Genomic DNA, 16,599 nt, shown 5'->3' with positions numbered 1-16,599 from the left:
TAAATAAATAATCAATAAACTATGAGAGTTGATATAAATCAAAAATTTTAATCAGATAATGTATATTATGCATTAGAAGGCTAATTAATCATGCTCATTTAATACATCATTACATGAGCTCATTCAATTACTCAGCAAAGATTCACTCAATATAGTAACCTACAGAAAATACAGTGAAAAAATATCTATGAGCAATTCAATCATACATAGTTGGAGATGCCGTATAAGTATGTACTAAAGAAGACAGCAGTCACTATAGGATTTTGGTTTGACTGCAAATGGAGAAGTTATAAATGCTTATATTTATTCATTTTCTGAATAAAAAGTCCTTCCTATATGATGGCTTACCACTGTAGTTTGCCAATTCTGTTTAATCTTCCTACTCTGAGATAAAACTCAACTTCTGGCACTGTGCTTGCTAGTGTTCTGAACATCTAATAAAGATGAGTCACGAAAATCTATCTTCCTGCTCTTATAAGCTTGTCATTATTAGGCCATTATTAAGCATTAATGTAAACAATAGTAGTAACTAATACTACATACTTCATGTTAGTCGCTAAACATGTTCAAATCTCTCTCCATGTAATAACTTAGCTAATCCTCATAATCGGACTTGTGGATAGGTACTGTTATTACACACTCTATAGTTTAAATGTTTTTTTTAAATAATTTGAATACTTGAAGCAGTTTAACAACGATCTTCAAATATAGTCATTTAATTGCAAAGATTCTTCAGTCTAGCACAATATCACATTGCTTAGAAAAATTGTTTTGCATTATATTGAATAACAATTTTTATGGATGTATAATATTAAATAAACATACCAGTTATAATGTTACAGTTAAACACATTTAAATTTATATAATCATATGTACGTTACTCATATAAAAATCATAAATCTTTTAAACTATAATGTTCTAAAAATGTGTGTGTTAATGAATAAGTTTAATTCACTAAATGAACAGCAGCTATAAAAAAATCAGTTTTATGTTAAAATTTTGTATTCATAGTTATCTCTTGAGATAATTGTGTTGTCAGGAAAATTAAGTTTCTTGTGTACTTGCGAATAAATAGAATTCTTATTTCTAGAAATAAAATTAAAATGAGCTTCTAAAACCTGGAACCAATCCAAATGCCTATCAGTGATAGACTGGACAAGAAAAAATTAGCATATATACACCATGAAATACTACGCACCCATAAAAAACGATAAGTTCATATCCTTTGTAGGGACATGGATTAAGCTGGAAACCATCATTCTCAGCAAACTGACACAAGAACAGAAAATCAAACACTGCATGTTCCCACTCATAGGCAGTGAGAACACAGGGACACAGGGAGGGAAGCATCACACACTGGGGTCTGTTGCGGAGGGCAGGGGAGGAACAACAGGGGGATGGGGAGGTAAGGGAGGGATAACTTGGGGAGAAATGCCAGATATAGGTGACAGGGATGGAGGCAGCAACCACCTTGCCATGTATGTACCTTTGCAACAACCCTGCATGATCTGCACATGTACCCCAGAATCTAAAGTACAAAAAAATGAGCTTCTGAATATTAAAATTGATATTAAATATAATTTCTTTTAAAATCATTTGTGGTCCGGGCACAGTGGCTCACGCCTGTAATCCCAGCACTTTGGGAGGCAGAGGTGGGCGGATCTCCTGAGGTCAGAAGTTGGAGAGCAGCCTGACCCACAGGGAGAAACCCTGTCTCTACTGAAAATACAAAATTAGCTGGGCGTGGTGGCTCCTGCTTGTAATCCCAGCTACTCTGGAGTCTGAGGCAGGATAATCTCTCGAATCTGGAAGGCAGAGGTGGCGGTGCCTGAGATTGCTCCTTTGCACTACAGCCTGGGCAACAAGAGCAAAATTTTATCTCAAAAAAAAAATCATTTGTGAAATGATTACTAAATATTAGAAATCTAAACATTTTAAAACAGTTTCTCTCCTCTCAACTCTCAAGCGGAAAATACTATCTAATATCATCTGAGAGAATGATGGAAGATTCTCTCCTCTTTTTGTTTTGTTTTGTTTTGTTTGTTTTTTTGTCAATGAACTTGCCTGGTCATTGACACCTAGATTCTTCTTTTTTTACTCCCTACAGCTGGGACCACTTTATCTCCCAGGGCTCCACTGGTCCTCAATGTTTTTCTATGGATATGATGTTTAAGCTGAGATATGAATGATAAAATGACTTCTACGTAAAGATCAGGGGAAATGAAGATAAAACAAAGATGAATTAAACACATTTAGAAACAGCTTCCATCTTTCAGTGCTCCATTGGTCTTCAAGAAAGGGAGGCTATGTAAGAGAATATGAGGATTTGAACTCTGTTTTTACCATCTGCAGACCTAAAACTCAAGTAATTTAGACAATTCTGCTCTTCCAAGCCTCTATCTGATCAGTCCTGAACTTAGCCAGTGCCTTGGGCTTTATGTTCCTATCACTTTAGCTTTGTTTTATTTCGGACTTGTCTTTCAGTTTCAGGAACTTCACTTTTCCTCAGCCACGGGTCGTATTTTTCTCGTAACATTTGCTTCCAGGATACTCACGTCTCTATTGCTAGCTGCTATCCTGGGCTTACGTCACTGGTTACTAGTGCTTTTCTTCATCTTTGTGTAACTCCGTGGACGATGGGCAAGTAGAGTTCACAGCCAGGTGAATGTGCAGTGGGAAAATGGTTTTTAGAATTATCCCCAAGACAATTAAATTATTTTATACAATCCAAATCTACTTTTGTTTTAGAAGGTAAATAACATACAGTACAGGGCAGTAAGGCAAGAAGGTCAATTCAAAAGAATTGACTGAAAAGTCCACTCAAATTTAAAAAGGCAGAGCTGATGGAAGGTAATTTAAGTGGAGGTTGGAGGGGTGAATTTTGTCCATTCTTTACATACTTGATGAGTTCATTCTGTATGTTAGACACAGCATTAGATATAAACAAGGTAGTTGCTCTCATGCTGTTTCTATCAGTACATAAATAACTTGAAATCAATGAATAAATCTGAAACTATCTATTAGTATGTGCCATACAGAGAATTAAAGCAGGAGAACAGGACATGATACTAAACATCAAATTAGAGGAAGTAGTCTGGTAACATTTTTCTGTGAACATTATGTTCAGCTAAGATATGAATGACAAAATCAGAGGGAACAAAAATAGCACAAAGGTGAATTACATATGTTTAGAAATAGTTTCTATTAATAAGGTATGCTTAAAGTGGTTTGAGTGAGATGTGTGAAACCAGATAGAAAGCTATTTTTAAAGAAGTAGAAATATCCCTTCATTTATTTATATTTATTATATTTATTTATTAGGCACCAACTCTGTCAGTGACTGTACAACATATGTAACATATAATGATGAACAGAACCTCTTCTGCCTTTTAGGTATATAAGTTCCAAGGAAGGAATAAATACATGGATAATATTATTTATGTATTTATATATGTATGTGTGTATTTATTTTTTTAGAGACAGGATTTTGCTCTGTCACCCAGAATGTTGGCACATCACAGCTCACTGCAGCTTCAAACTCCTAGTCTCAAACAATCTTCCAGCCTCAGTCTCCTGAGTAGCTGGGAACAAATGGATAATATTGTGACAGATATGACAGATATTGTGGCTCACCTACATTCACTCTTCATATTTAATTTCTTTTCACATAATATAAAGATAGAAAGCTGAAACAATATTTGATTTACAGATGCCCTGCCTTCAAACTGTCTACGTGTGGTCAGTGCTTCTGCTTAGGGGTCTTGGAAGTACCCATGAGGAGCGTGTGTTAGGAAACACATAGGATATTAGCTCCTTCTTTAGGGAATAGGGTAGGGGGAAGGGACTTTTGCATCTTCTGAAGTAGTTGTAGTGATATGTCTCATCTTTGGTCACATGCCTCATGAATGCAGAGCTGTAAGTGTATAACTGTGGGGTTTCCACCTAGAGCAGTCTTATGGTACAGTTACATGTCTTTCCGATATGTACACTCCTGGCTATTTAATCATTTTACTTATATATTCTAGATGAAGTTCTATAAGTTACTCAATACTCAGTTATTGGCAGAATTTAGCTTCTAATGCCTCATAATAAATAATCCTATAACTGAGCAGTTTAATTTTTTTTTTTTTTTCTGTTTTGGCTCATTGATTCTGTGGGCCTGGAATCAATAAAGAAAACAGCACTGATGGCTTGGCTTTGCTCCAAAATATCTTGGTCCTCTGCTGGGAAGATATGATGGCTCAATCTCTCTGTATCTGTGAGCTAGAATCTTTAGGTGATGTCTTCACTCACATATCTCACTATTGATGCTAGCTGTCACCTGGGACCTCAGCTGAGGCTGTCATCTAGAATACCTATGTGTGACCTTTCCAAGTGTTCTGAGTTTCCTTATAACATGATGATCTGGGTGCACTCAGATTTTTAAAATAGAGACTCAGAAAGTATTAGTTTTCTATGCTGGGTAACAAAGTATGACTAATTTTGTGACTCGAAGCAACAGCCACTTAATACCTCACTAGTCTGTGTGTCCAAAGTCGGGTTCAGTCTTGGCTGGATTCTCTACTCAGAGTACCACACTCAACTTTTTGGCCAGCTGTGTTCTCTTTCGAAATGCCAAGGAAGAATTTGCTTCCTAGCTCATTCTGTTGGCAGAATTAAGTCCCTTGCAGTTGTGAAACAGATGACCCCATTTTCTGATTGTCAGTGGAGGGCTGCTGTCACCTCCTGAGAGCCAAGAGAAGTGCCTTGCCCTGAGACTTCTCACGGGCCCTCCATCAATCCCTCAAACATTGTAATTAGTATTGGAAACTCCCACTTCAAATCCCCACAATGCTTCATGCCTCTCTAACTTCTTATTCTGCTTCTAGCCAAAGAAATTTCTATGCTGTTAAAGGTTTCATGTGATTAGGTCTGGTCCAGCCAGATAGTCTTCCTTTTGATCAATATGAAGCCAAATATAGGTACCTTTAATTATGTGTGAAAATTCTCCTTTCGCATGTAACGTTACATAACCACAAGCGTGATGTCCTCAGGATGATGGCAAGGAAACTTGGGGTACTGGCAAAGAATTCTGCCTCCAAGAGTGTGCAGGGTGGATCTGCATCACCTTTTCTGCTATAGCGCCAGAGGTCATGGAGCACCACACCTGGAACTTTTCTTGGCTAAAAGTGAGACTCTCTGATCAGTCCAGATTCAAGCAAAGAAAATGTTTGACCTGCCTCCTGAAGGGAGTGTCAAAGATATTGCAGACATGTTTTACAACAACTTAAACATTCCTTAAACCTGTTTTACCTAAATAAATTGGAATTAAATTTTTCTACAATCACAATTCCTGTTCAGTAATAATTACAATACAGAAGTGCTGTGTACACTCTTGTGAGCACACAGAACAGGTCCCTCAAACGAGAGTTAAGATTATGAAGGGTGATATTTCCTGAAGGAAATGTCTAAGTCAACACATGGAAGTTTTGTACCAGCTTGCTATGTCAAAGAAGGGAATAATGGGAGCGTGTTGACAGAAAAGGATATGTAATGTCCTAGGTTTGAGAAAAAGTATGGCACATTTGGAAATCAAAAGGAGTTTGGTGTGGCAAAAATGTTACAGAGGTAGAAGAGTGGAAGGAAATAAAATGGAAGAGGTCGGCTGAGACCAATCCGTAAAGGATTTTTTAAGCCAATGATGAGAAGCTTAGGCAATGCCAATTTTATAAGGCAAAGGGTAGAATCATAGGATGATTGGGGAGTCAATTCCTAGAAGTCAGAATAGGTAACACCAAGATCTCGGCAGGAGAGATGTGCTTTTACTGAATCCTTGCCACTGTCACAAGCTCATAAACAATTCCAGAGGCCACCTGATGGCTTTCTGGCTCTCTATTACCAGAGTCCCTGCAACCACACTCAGCTTGTGTGGATTACACTCTGCTACTATCACTAGCATCTCTTAAGAGTGATTTTGGCCAGGGGAATGGCCTTCCACAGACACCCATGTCAGTATCTTCACCTTATATCTGCTCCTTCCAGGTCTTGGCACCTTTACTGTCTTCTCTGGCTCCTTGGATTGACCCAGTGTATTCTGAAAAATGAAATTGAACTACTTGTTGTTACAGTTAAGTGGCTGCATTCAGTGATTCTGTACTACTTATGGTTTCATCCACACATAAATTTTCCTGACATTTAGACACCATTGGTGTAATAATTAATAACAATAACACATAATAATATATACTTATATACCACTTCAGCTTTCTCAAGCCTTTTTCAAATTAATTTTTATACCGTATCTATCTCTGAACTTTCCCTAATCCCAGTTGTGTGCACCCAATACAGAGGCAGCACATCTACACTTTGTCCAGCTGAATTTTATGGTCTCTTTAGGTCTCAGGTTAAATGTCGCTTCCTCACATGTTGCTCTTACACCCTTGCAATGAATCTAAATTGCTTTCTGTTACCATCTTTCATCACATTTTGTATTCTTTCCTTTAAAATCATATATTGATTTTTGTTATTTGTTTAATGTCTGCTTCTCCCATGATAATATGTTGTCTCAGAGGATGTCTGCTTTTATTCACTTACCATGTATTACCAGTATCTCATAGATTTTAATAAATATTTCTTAAATTGATGTATAATTCATTGGCATTTCCTGATTCCAGGGTAGAAGTAGATGTGAAAGACTGTTGGAAGTATGAAAAAAGTATCTTGAGTATAATTTACAATGTGCATTGATTTTGACACAAAATGTAAGTAAAAATATCCTTACACATAAATACAATTTGAAGATATTCCCCACTGCCACCGCTGTTTGCCTCCCCACCTCAAAAAATACACTGATGTGCTAACCACTCTTGTTATGATAATCCCACAGCTGCTGTTGGAGTAGAGAAGCATCCTTGAACTTTTCCAACACATGACATGAGTTAAGGCAGATTTTCCCGTTGACATAGATTTTCTATGATTGTGCAGTGAATAGGTGGCAAAACTTTGGATGTCTAATACATGGGACAAAGTTATAATCTCTAAAACCAGACTTTATCTTTCTTGCTAAACTGCTCTTGCTATAGTTTTCCCAATTTTAATAGAAATAACCTCTGGTCTTCCAGTTGTTCAAACCAAAAATCTGGAAGTCTTCTTAACCTTTCCCTTTCTCTCATATCCAAGATTTGATCCATCATATTACCCTGTTGACTCTTCCTTTGAAATACCTCAGAACTTGGTTCCTTCTCACCATGCATGTCCCCCAGGACAAGCCAAACAATATTTTTCACCCTTACCAGGCCATCATTCTTTTCAGCATTGTCTTTCACTTCTAATCAGGACTTCCTATTTCAACTTTACCCTCCAGGTTGTATTTCGTTATTAACCATTTATATATATGCCCCTACGATATATGTGATATAGCTTTTTTATATATATATATATATATATATATATATATATGTTTATATAACTTATATATATTATATATGTTTATATAACATATATATATTATATATGTTTATATAACTTATATATATTATATATGTTTATATAACTTATATATATATTATATATGTTTTATGATATATGACAAGATATATGCTTATTTTATATATATATATATATTAGTAACATGTATAGTGTACATATCTACATAACTCAATATATTTCAATCAAGTATATACAAATGATAAGCATATATAAGGAGCATGTATCACTGTATATGCTGCTTCTTGGAACATATATCACACAATATGCTCCTTCCTTGCTCAAAGCCAACCAATGGCTTTACATTCCCTTCAGAGGAAGTCCTAATATGCCCACCCTCAAATCCCTAATACATCCTTTCCCACCCATTATCTCCTTACCCACCAGCTCAAACAACAGCCTTGTTCTTTCATCAACTTACCAGGAATTTTGCACTTGCTGTTTCCTCAGCCTGAATGTTTCTTGTGGTCAAAGTCCACACAATTCTCCTTTTAATTTAGGAGTCTGAAATGGTGTTTAACCTGGTGTCAGGTGTTTAAAGGAATGTCATCTCAGGTCGTTCTTGGCTACTTTATTTAAGAGGTTATGCTATTTGCCCTTATTCTCTGATTTAGTTTGAATTTCTCCAAATGCAGGCCATGAATGATAGTTAATTTTATGTGTGAACTTGACTGGGCTAAGGAGTGCCCAGATATGTGGTAAAAGATTATTTTGGGGGCATGACTGTGAGAATGTTTCTGGAAGAGGTTAAAGTTTGTATTGATAGACTAAATAAAGAAGCATATCTTAGCCATTGAAAATGTGCAGCATCCAATTTGCTAAGGGTCTGAATGGAACAAAAAGGTTAATGAAGGGCAAATTTGATCTCTGCTTGAGCTAAGATGTTTGCCTTCTCCTCCCCTAGGACATCAGAATTCCTCGTTATTGGACCTTCACATTCAGACTGGGATTTACACCATGGGTCTCCTAGTTCTCAAGTCTTTGACTTTGGACTGGAACTATATCACCAGCTTCCCAGGACCTCTAGTTTGTCAATTGTCAGTCTTATCCTCCATAATCACATGAAGCAATCTTTCATAATAAGTCTCTCTTTTTTTAAAATTCTACAAATATCCTATTGCTTCTATTTCCCTTAATCATCCTGACTAATACATGCTGAGAAAAAGATTCAGGTTTAAGTTATTTTTCGGGAGGTGATCCCAAGAACACAATGGGGAGGGAGTTTATGGCAGTTAATACAAAATGTGTTACTAAGTAGGCTAATGCTATGGGATAGCACTGGGAAACTCAGTAGACTTCGTGAAGCATGTCACTGTTGTTCCACCTAAGGGGAAAGAAGGCTACAATATTTAGTGACCCTGCATTACATCATGAGAAAAGAATTGCTCCTGGGTTACTGTAGCCTCATCTTTTGTGTCTCCTAATTATAGTTCCAGTGCACTCGGCCAGCCAGAAAAAGACCTCGGTCACATGTTCTTTCAATCCTAAGCTTTTGGATCCATCCACATAGAGATAAGGAGCACTGGTATGTGGATAAGGCTCTGACAATGTATATAACACCCCCCTTTTCATGACTTAATATGTCATATCATAGCATAGCATAGCAGTCATCTATCATCCCTCTTCCCCAAATAAAATGGTAACAACTTAGGAGAAAACAATATTATTTTTGTCCCTGTTCGATTTTTAATATCTGCCAGGTACTTGTCAGGTCCTCTCAAATTACTGTTTATTTCAGCAAATAAAATAAAAATATGCAGTCGCATCTCTAGATTCTCAAAGATTACCACCTACTAATGGACAGTACCTTAGTCAAAAGATTTTTAGTAGATATAAGTCATAAATGTATACAGTTCAAATTTTCATTTGTAAGAAAGTTTGTCCATTTCAGAACATAATTCTAAGACTTCTTGGTTTCTTTTTTTGCTAAATCTTGCTCAGAAATAAAAAAAAAATGCTAACATTTTAAAAATTATAAACTTTAACACATATCTAGGAATAGGTACTTATTTTAAAAATCTAAGGTGTCGATAAACTTACTGACCATCTGTATATTTGAACAGAGCAGGTGCACTCTTGACCTTTTCCTAGAGCCATGACAGTGCAGTTAGTGAAATGAAGCTGAGAGAGCAGTGTGGTGGCAGATGGCCTATTTGAGTGGTGTCATTGAAGGGAAGTCAGATTTGAATATTAGATCCATCATGTCCTTTAAATTTGAAAAGATAATCTCCCCAAACTTTAGTTTTAATAAGACTTGATTATACAAAGGTTAGAAGCACTCATCTGGCCTATCTTATAAGAAAATCTGCCATTACTGGAGTCAACTAGTATTTCTTTAAAACTACTAAAATATATATTTATACCAATATTGATTATATAGATGTTTACATTTTTCTTCTTGAGCTCATGCTTTATACACACACACACACACACACACACACACACATGTTTTTTTTATTGTACTTTAGGTTCTGGGGTACATGTGCAGATCATGCAGGATTAGTGCATAGGTACTTACATGGCAAGATGGTTTGCTGTCTCCATCCCCCTGTCACCTATATCTGGCATTTCTTCCAATGTTATCCCTCCCCAACCTCCCCATCCCCCACTGTCCCCCCAACCACCCCCCACAGACCCCTGTGTATGATGTTCCCATCCCTGTGTCCATGTGTTCTCATTGTTCAACACCCACCTATGAGTGAGAACATACAGTGTTTGATTTTCTATTCTTGTGTGAGTTTGCTGAGAATGATGATTTCCAGATTCATCCAAGTCCCCATAAAGGGCACTAACTCACCATTTTTTATGGCTGCATAGTATTCCATAATGTATATGTGCCACATTTTTCTTTTCCAGTCTATCATGCTTTTAATTGAATATCATTGTCTAGGAGAGACTGTAAGAGTCCTAAGAATAAATAGATGTGTCTCTTTCAGTTCATTTATCATTTGTCTTCCTGTCAGTTTTTACAAACAAAAAGAAGGCCAGTGGCACATAAGAAATTGAGAATAGATGGGCAAAAGCTAGTTAGGTTTTATAAATTTCCTTCAGATTTCTATAACAGAAATAGAAACATCAACAAAGGTCAAAACAGTGCTTACAGAAGAAGGATCTTTAGTTGCTTTTAGATTTAAATAAATAGCTCCCCAAAAATAAAAAAATGAAAGGTAAGTCAAAGAACTTTATTTCACTTTTCAATATTCCAAGATTTAGGTCAAGACAACATTTAACAAACAAACAAAAAAAATTCTTTTAGCTAAAATATTCTCTCTCCTTTCTTCCAGTCCTATTCTTTTTTTCTTTTCTTTTTTTTTTTTTTTTTTTTTGGGACGGAGTTTGGCTCTTGTTACCCAGGTACCCAGGCTGGAGTGCAATGGTGCAATCTCGGCTCACCTCAACCTCCGCCTCCTGGGTTCAGGCAATTCTCCTGCCTCAGCCTCCTGAGTAGCTGGGATTACAGGTATGCACCACCATGCCCAGCTAATTTTTTGTATTTTTAGTAGAGACGGGGTTTCACCATGTTGACCAGGATGGTCTCGATCTCTTGACCTCGTGATCCACCTGCCTCGGCCTCCCAAAGTGCTGGGATTACAGGCGTGAGCCACAGGGCCCGGCCCCAGTCCTATTCTTATATTGAACTTATTTGCAGAGAATTGTAAAACTTACGTCTTTTTGGTATTGTTTTGTTCATCCAACTCTTCTAAATTATAACCGGTTTTTTGGTTAGATTTTCCAATACAAAACTTTGAAGTGTACAATTTTACTCTAAGTTTTCAAAATAATAATACATTTGGGTTTCAGCCGGTGCAGCAGGCCTCTGAACAAAAGCTTATACAAATCTGGGCAGCTGTTTCAACTGGCGCCTGGAATGCCTGGGAGACAAAGCCCCCCATTCAACGGAAAAAGAGAGGGCTGAAACCAAGGAGCCAGCTGATCTGGCTCAGCAGGTCCCACCCTCACCAAGACCAGCAATCTGAAACGCTCAGGATTGAGAGTTTCACAGCAAGCGCAGCTGGACCCCAGACGGTCCAGCTTTGTTGGGTGAGGGCGTCCGCCATTACCGAGGCACTCCATCATTACCGAGGCAGTCCAACATTATTGAGACAGTCCGCCACTACTGAGTATGTCCACTATTACTGAGGAAGCCTGCCATTATCAAGGCAGTCCCCCATTACTGAGGCACTCCACCATTACTAAAGGAGTCTGCCATTACTGAGGCAGACCACCATTACCGAGGCAGTTCTAAGTATACTTTTGTAAACAAAACTGCAAGGCAGTTTACACAGCAGCTGGGCAGAGTCCGTGGCAGCTCATCAAGGCCTCTGCTGGCAGACTGTGAATAGACTACCTCCTAGCTGGACAGGACATCTCTGAAAAAAGGTGGCGGCATGTCAGGAACTTATAAATAAAGCCCCACCTTCCGAAGACAGAGCACCTGGGAAAAAAGGCGGTTATGAATTCTGCTGTAGCAGACTTAAACATACTTGCCCAGTAGCTCTGAATGGAACAATGGAGACCCCAATACACCACTTGAGCTCAGAGAAGTGCCAGACTGTCTCCTCAAGTGGCTCCCCAGCCCCCATATATCCAAAGAGTCACCTCATAAAGAAGAGCTCTTGCTGACATCTGGCAGGTACCATTCTGGGATGAAGATAACAGAATAAAAAACTTACAGGTGATTCCCAGACAAGCATGGTCTGGAGTAGACCTCCAGCCCTCCTGCAGCAGAGGGGCCTGACTGTCAGAAGGAAAACTAGAAAACAGAAAGAAATAGCTTCAACATCAATAAAAAGGATGTCCACTCAGACACCTCATCTGAAAGTCACCAACTACAAAGACCACAGGTAAATAAATCCATGAATATAGGAAGAAACCAGTGCAAAAAGGATGACAACACCAAAAACCAGAATGCTTCTCTTCCACCAAGGGATCACAACTCCTCACCAGCAAGGGTACTAAGCTGGATGGAGACTGAATATGATGAATTGACAGAAGCAGGCTTCAGAAGGTGAGTAATACCAAACTTCTCTGAGCTAAAATAACATGTTCTATCCCAATGCAAAGAAACTAAGAACCTTGAAAAAAGGTTAGATGAAATGCTAACCAGAATAACCAGCTTAGAGAAAAACATAAATGTCTTGATGGAGCTGAAAAACACAGCATGAGAACTTCACAAAGCATACACAAGTTTTCATAGCTGAATCAAGCAAGAAAAAGAAAGGATATCAGAGATTGAAGATCAAATCAATGAAATAAAATGAGAAGGCAAGATTAGAGAAAAAAGAATGAAAAGAAATGAACAAAGCTTCCAAGAAATATGGGATTATGTGAAAAGACCTAATCTATGTTTGATAGCTGTACCTGAATGTGATGGGGAGAATGAATCCAAGCTGGAAAACACTCTTCAGGGTATTATACAGGAGTACTTCCCCAACCTAGCAAGGCAGGCCAACATTTAAGTCCAGGAAATACAGAGAACACCATGAAGGCGTTCCTCAAGAAGATCAACCCCAAAGCACATAATCATCAGATTCACCAGGATTTAAATGAAGGAAAAAATGTTAAGGGCAGCCAGAAAGAAAGGTTGGGTTACCCACAAAAGGAAGCCCATCAGACTCACAATGGATCTCTCAGCAAAAACAATATAAGCCACTAGAGAGTGGGGACCAATATTCAACATCCTTAAGGAAAAGAACTTTCAACCCAGAATTTCATATCCAGCCAAACTAAGCTTCATAAGTGAAGTAGAAATAAAATCATTTACAGATAACCAATTGCTGAGAGATTTTGTCACCAACAGGCATGCCTTACAAGAACTCCTGAAAGAAGCACTAAACATGGGAAGGAATAACCAGTGCCAGCCACTCCAAAAACATACCAAATGATAAAGACCATCAACACAATAAAGAAACAGTGTCAACTAATGGTCGAAACAACAACCTAGCATTAAAATGGCAGGATCAAATTCACACATGACAATATTAACCTTAAATGTAAATGGGCTAAATGCCCCGATCAAAAGACACAGACTGGTAAATTGGATAAAAAGTCAAGACCCATTGGTGTGCTGTATTCAGGACCCATCTCATGTGCAAATCACATAGGCTCAAAATAAAGTGATAGAGGAAGACTTACCAAGCAAATGGTGAGCAAAAAAATGCTGGAGTTGCAATCCTAGTCTCTGATAAAACAGACTTTGAACCAACAGTGATCAAAAGAGACAAAGAAGGGCATTACATAACGGTAAAAAGATCAATGTAACAAGAAGAACTAATGATCCTAAATATATATGCACCAAATACAGGAGCACCCAGATACATAAAGCAAGTTGTTAATGACCTACAAAGAGACTTAGACTCCCACACAATAATAGCAGGAGACTTTACCAATCCGCTGTCAATATTAGACAGATCAACAAGACAGAAAATTAACAAGGATATCCAGGAGTTGAACTCAGATCTGGACCAAGCAGACCTAATAGACATCTACAGAACTCTCCACCCTAAGTCCACAGAATATACATTCTTCTCAGCACCACATCGCACTTACTTAAAATTGACCACATAATTGGAAGTAAACCACTCTTCAGCAAATGCAAAAGAACAGAAAAAATAACAAACAGTCTCTCAGACCACAGTGCAGTTACATGAGAACTCAGGATTAAGAAATTAACTCAGAACTGCACAACTTCATGGAAACTGCACAACTGGCTCCTGAATGTTGACTGGAAAACAATGAAATGAAGGCAGAAATAAAAATGTTCTTTGAAACCAACAAGAATGAAGACACAAGGAACTCTGGTACACATTTAAAGTTGTGTCTAGAGAGAAATTTATAGCAGTAAATGCCCACATGAGAAGGGAGGAAAGATCTAAAATAGATGCCCTATCATCAAAATTGAAAAAGCTTGAGGAGCAAGATCAAAAAAACTCAAAAGCTAGAAGAAGACAAAAAATAAATAAGATCAGAGCAGAACTGAAGGCGATAGAGACACAAAATAACCCTTCAAAAAATCAATAAATCCAGGAGCTAGTTTTTTTTTTTAAAGATCAACAAAATAGACAGACCAATAGCCAGATTAATAAAAAAGAAAAGAGAAAAAAATCAAATAGATGCAATAAAAAATGATAAAGTGTATATCACCACTGATTCCACAGAAATACAAACTACCATCAAAGATTACTACAAACAACTCTATGCACATAAACCAGTAAACCTGGAAGGAATGGATAAATTCTGGACACTTCCAGCCTCCCAAGCCTAAACAGCAAGAAGTCAAAACCCTGAAGAGACCAATAACAACAGCTGAAGTTGAGGCAGCAATTAATAGACTACCAACCATAAAAAGCCCAGGTCCAGATGAGTTCACAGCCGAATTCTACCCGATGTACAAAAAGGAGCTGATGCCACTCCTTCTGAAGCTATGTTAAACAATAGAGGTAATCCTTCCCAAATCGTTTTATGATAACAACATCATCCTGATACTAAAACCTTTCAGAGACTCAACAAAAAAAGAAAACTTCAGGCCAATATCCATGATGAACATAGATGCAAAAATCTTCAATTATATACTGGCAAACCCATTGCAATGGCACATCAAAAAGCTTATCCGACATGATCAACTAGGCTTCATCCTGGGGATACAAGGCTGGTTCAACAGATGCAAGTCTATAAACATAATCCACCACATAAACAGAACAAAAGACAAAAACCACATGATTATCTCAATAGATGCAGAGAAGGCCTTTGACAAAATTCAACAGGACTTTATGCTAAAAACTCTCAATAAATTAGGTATCCATGGAATGTATCTCAAAATAAAAACTATTTATGACAAATTCACAGCCAATATCATATTTAATGGGAAAAAACTGGAAGCATTCCCTTTGAAATCTGGCATTAGACAAGGATGCCCTCTCTCGCCACTCCTATTCAATATACTGTTGGAAGTTCTAGCCAGAGAACTCAGGCAAGAAAAAGAAATAAAGGGTATTCAATTAGGAAAGGAGGAAATCAAATTGTCTCTATTTGCAGACAACATGATTATATATTTGGAAGACCCCATTGTCTCAGTCCAAAATCTTCTTAAACTGATAAGCAACTTCAGCAAAGTTTCAGGATACAAAGTCAATGTGCAAAAATCACAAGCATTCCTATACGCCAATAAAAGACTTAAAGAGAGCCAAATCAAGAATGAACTGCCATTCACAACTGCTACAAAGAGAATAAAATACCAATTAATACAACTAACAAAGGATGTAAAGGACCTCTTCAAGGAGAACTACACACCATTGCTCAAGGAAATAAGAGAGGACACCAACAGTTGGAAAAACATTCCATGTTCAAGGTTAGGAAGAATCAATACTGTGAAAATGGCCATACTGCCCAAAGTAATTTATAGATTCAATGCCATACCCATCAAGCTACCAACGACCTTCTTCATAGAACTGGAAAAAAACAACTTAAACTTCATATGTAACCAAAAGAGAGCCTGCATAGTCAAAGACAATTCTAAGCAAAAATAACAAAGCTGGAGGCATCATGCTACCTGACTTCAAACTATACTACAAAGCTACAGTAATCAAATAAATTGGTACTGGTACCAAAACAGAGATATAGTCCAATGAAACAGAACAGAGGCCTCAGAGGCAAGGCCACACATCTACAACCATCTGATCTTTGACAAACCTGACAAAAACCAGCAGTGGGGACAGGATTCTCTCTTTAATAAATGATATTAGGAAAACTGGCTAGCCATGTGCAGAGAGCAGAAACTTCATCCCTTCCTGAAACCGTACACTAAAATTAACTCCAGATGGATTAAAGACTTGAACATAAGGCTTAACACCATAAAAACCCTATAAGAAACCCTAGGCAAAACCATTCAGGACATAAGCATAGACAAGGACTTCATGACTGAAACACCAGAAGCATTGGCAACAAAAGCCAAAATAGACAAATGGGATCTAATTAAACTCCGGAACTTCTGTACAGCAAAAGAAAAAATCATTAGAGTGACTGGCACCAAAAGAATGGGAAAAATTTTTGCAATCTGCCCATCTGACAAAAGGCTAATATCCAGAATCTATAAAAAACTAAAACATATTTACAAGAAAAAAGCAAACAAACCCATTC

General features: G+C 37.6%; 1 long non-coding RNA gene across 1 annotated transcript; it reads right to left on the bottom strand.

Moving 5' to 3' along the window:
- Positions 1-3,005: 3,005 nt before the first annotated feature.
- Positions 3,006-15,155, bottom strand: LOC116545902. Its single transcript, XR_004266502.1, has 3 exons — positions 14,897-15,155; positions 6,815-6,827; positions 3,006-3,017 (listed from the first exon to the last, which is right to left on the bottom strand). It is a non-coding gene; the product is annotated as an uncharacterized LOC116545902 (long non-coding RNA).
- Between the last annotated feature and the right edge of the window lie 1,444 nt (positions 15,156-16,599).

This window comes from Sapajus apella, unplaced genomic scaffold, assembly GCF_009761245.1.
Source record: "Sapajus apella isolate SASKATOON/1434 unplaced genomic scaffold, GSC_monkey_1.0 scaffold5, whole genome shotgun sequence".
Taxonomy (NCBI): Eukaryota; Metazoa; Chordata; class Mammalia; order Primates; family Cebidae; genus Sapajus; species Sapajus apella.
The sequence above is the reverse complement of the archived record's forward strand: the minus strand, read 5'-3'. Positions and strand labels throughout refer to the sequence as shown.